At 58.9% G+C, this 2,500-nt stretch overlaps 1 non-coding gene across 1 annotated transcript; it reads left to right on the top strand.

Annotated features, from left to right (window-relative positions):
* The first annotated feature begins 533 nt into the window (after positions 1-533).
* On the top strand, positions 534-688 carry LOC138944495 (5.8S ribosomal RNA). Its single transcript, XR_011448789.1, has one exon. It is a non-coding gene; the product is annotated as a 5.8S ribosomal RNA (ribosomal RNA).
* Positions 689-2,500: the final 1,812 nt, after the last annotated feature.

Here is a 2,500-nt window from a genome sequence, read left to right as displayed (position 1 = left end):
GTCGCGCGCGACCCGTTGAGGCTCGTTGCGCAAATTGCGAAATTACATGAATGCGATTCGGAGCAGAAGACGCTTTCCCGATCGCGCTCTTGCCAAGCGCAGAGTTACGATCCGGCGTTAGCGCGTACCGGTGGTAACCTACGCCCGTCCGTGCGTCCGCAACGCTCGTGAACGCGCCCCTCCCCGCACCGGGGCAGCGGTCAGCGTGTTTGTACGCGAGCGCGCGGCTATCGGACGAACGGGCGAGAGGACGGATCACACCCGATCAAGTCCGACGGTTTCTTCAAAGAACATTCCGCCCCGGCTCTTCCAAATATATATATTATTATATTATATGTACGGGGAAGAGACGCTCCGATCGCGAAACAACTTTTGTGCCGTAGCCTCCCCAGCGGTGGCGGCGGTCCGCGCGCGTGCTCGGACGCGCGCGGCCAGGCTGATCGAAGGGCCAACGATTTTATCTCTCTCTCTTCGGAGAGGAGACTAAGATGGATGAACGAAGCGTTCGTTGAACGCAAGAATTGCAAAACGATTACCCTGAACGGTGGATCACTTGGCTCGTGGGTCGATGAAGAACGCAGCTAATTGCGCGTCAACTTGTGAACTGCAGGACACATGAACATCGACATTTCGAACGCACATTGCGGTCCACGGATACAATTCCCGGACCACGCCTGGCTGAGGGTCGTTTTAGTACCTCGAAACTGCTTGCGCCTTTGCGCGCCGGGCCACCGTGCCCGTTCGCGCAAACGGTGTACGAGCGATAGTTGGACGTTCGCCCGAGACGAGCCGTCCCGAGAGGCGGCCCCTTGGCGTCGTCTGAAATAACACCGAGGAAAAGGAAGAGTGAGAGCAGCGTACGCACACACGCAGTAAGTAAAGATAGGGAGCCTGCGCGCGCGCGCCCGGAAACTGTCGAAGGAGAGAGGGAGTAGAAGACACGCGCACACACGTTGCGTTATCCCTCTCGCGGTCTCCCGGTGCGCCAGCGCGCGCTCGCGCCTCTTACGCGCGAGTCTTGGTGCGCGCCACCTTCCGCGCAAACGGTAGGAGAGAACCGCGGCGCGTCGTCGCCCGGCGGTACGCGGAGAGAAAAGAGCGAGAGAGCCCTCCTTAACGCGGGTGAATCGCGAGCCGACCGCTTGTCCGAGTCCACGAAATTCTCGAAAACGAATATAGGGGACCGGCACGCGTCGTCGTGTACTCGTCGAATCCGATTCGCCCCGTCGTATCCCATATCCGTGCATAACACACGATATGCGGAGAGAAAATTTGAAGGATGTGGGTGATAGAGATGTACGTGTACGCGCACACTCGCTCGCAATGTATCTCGCGTCCCCGGCGATCGAAGATGACGCGATCCGCGCCGATCTTATTCGTTGTTTGCAAGCAGACAACTCGAACGAGATTCGATCGGCTTACATTTCCTCCTATTAGCGGCTGCGAGCCGCGCGTGGAAGAATCGTTGTCACAAACAACACGTCTCCTCGCCACTCCTCCGAGTACAATGCGAAGCCGCTGTGCCGGCGCTGCCGCTCTCCCGACGCTCGCTCTCTAAGTGAGAAAAGAGCCGGCGGAGGAGGCGGCGCGGCCACGGTTATCGAAAACTAAACTCTTTGACGACCTCAGAGCAGGCGAGATTACCCGCTGAATTTAAGCATATTATTAAGCGGAGGAAAAGAAACTAACTAGGATTTCCTTAGTAGCGGCGAGCGAACAGGAAAGAGCCCAGCACCGAATCCCGCGGTTCCGCCGCAGGGAAATGTGGTGTTTGGGAGGATCCGCTTATCCCGAGGTGTCGCGTCGCGTCCAAGTCCATCTTGAATGGGGCCACTTACCCGTAGAGGGTGCCAGGCCCGTAGCGACCGGTGCGCGTCTCGGGAGGATCTCTCCTTAGAGTCGGGTTGCTTGAGAGTGCAGCTCTAAGTGGGTGGTAAACTCCATCTAAGGCTAAATACGACCACGAGACCGATAGCGAACAAGTACCGTGAGGGAAAGTTGAAAAGAACTTTGAAGAGAGAGTTCAAGAGTACGTGAAACCGTTCAGGGGTAAACCTAAGAAACCCAAAAGATCGAACGGGGAGATTCATCGTCAGCGGCGCTGGCTTCGCGTCGGTGGGCGATGTCCCGCGGAGTCCTCGCGGCTCTCGCGCGGGCACGCTACCGTGCGTCGATGTCCGGCGCTCGTCGTCGTGCACTTCTCCCCAAGTAGAACGTCGCGACCCGCTGGGTGTCGGTCTACGGTCCGGGTGCGGTGACTGTCGCGTCGCCGGTAAAACGGCACGCGACAAACCCCCGGTCGCCCGGCCGGCTGCTCGGCGGTACGCGCAAGGTATCAGGCCGCACTATTTACGGTGCGTCGAGGCCGTCGCAAGCGCGCGCCACGGTACTCGGAGGTTACGGACTTTGCGCCGTCCCCGGTCCTGGCCCGCTGTTGGTTGAAGTACGGTTCACCTTCGACAGGCCTGTCGAACGTCCCTCTTATTCCCTTGTGGGAATC

This window comes from Polyergus mexicanus, unplaced genomic scaffold (genome assembly GCF_030449975.1).
Source record: "Polyergus mexicanus isolate NDT 795.1 unplaced genomic scaffold, iyPolMexi1.0 SCAF_221, whole genome shotgun sequence".
Classification (NCBI taxonomy): domain Eukaryota; kingdom Metazoa; phylum Arthropoda; class Insecta; order Hymenoptera; family Formicidae; genus Polyergus; species Polyergus mexicanus.
Note: the sequence above shows the minus strand (reverse complement) of the source record. Positions and strands in the feature narration are given on the sequence as shown.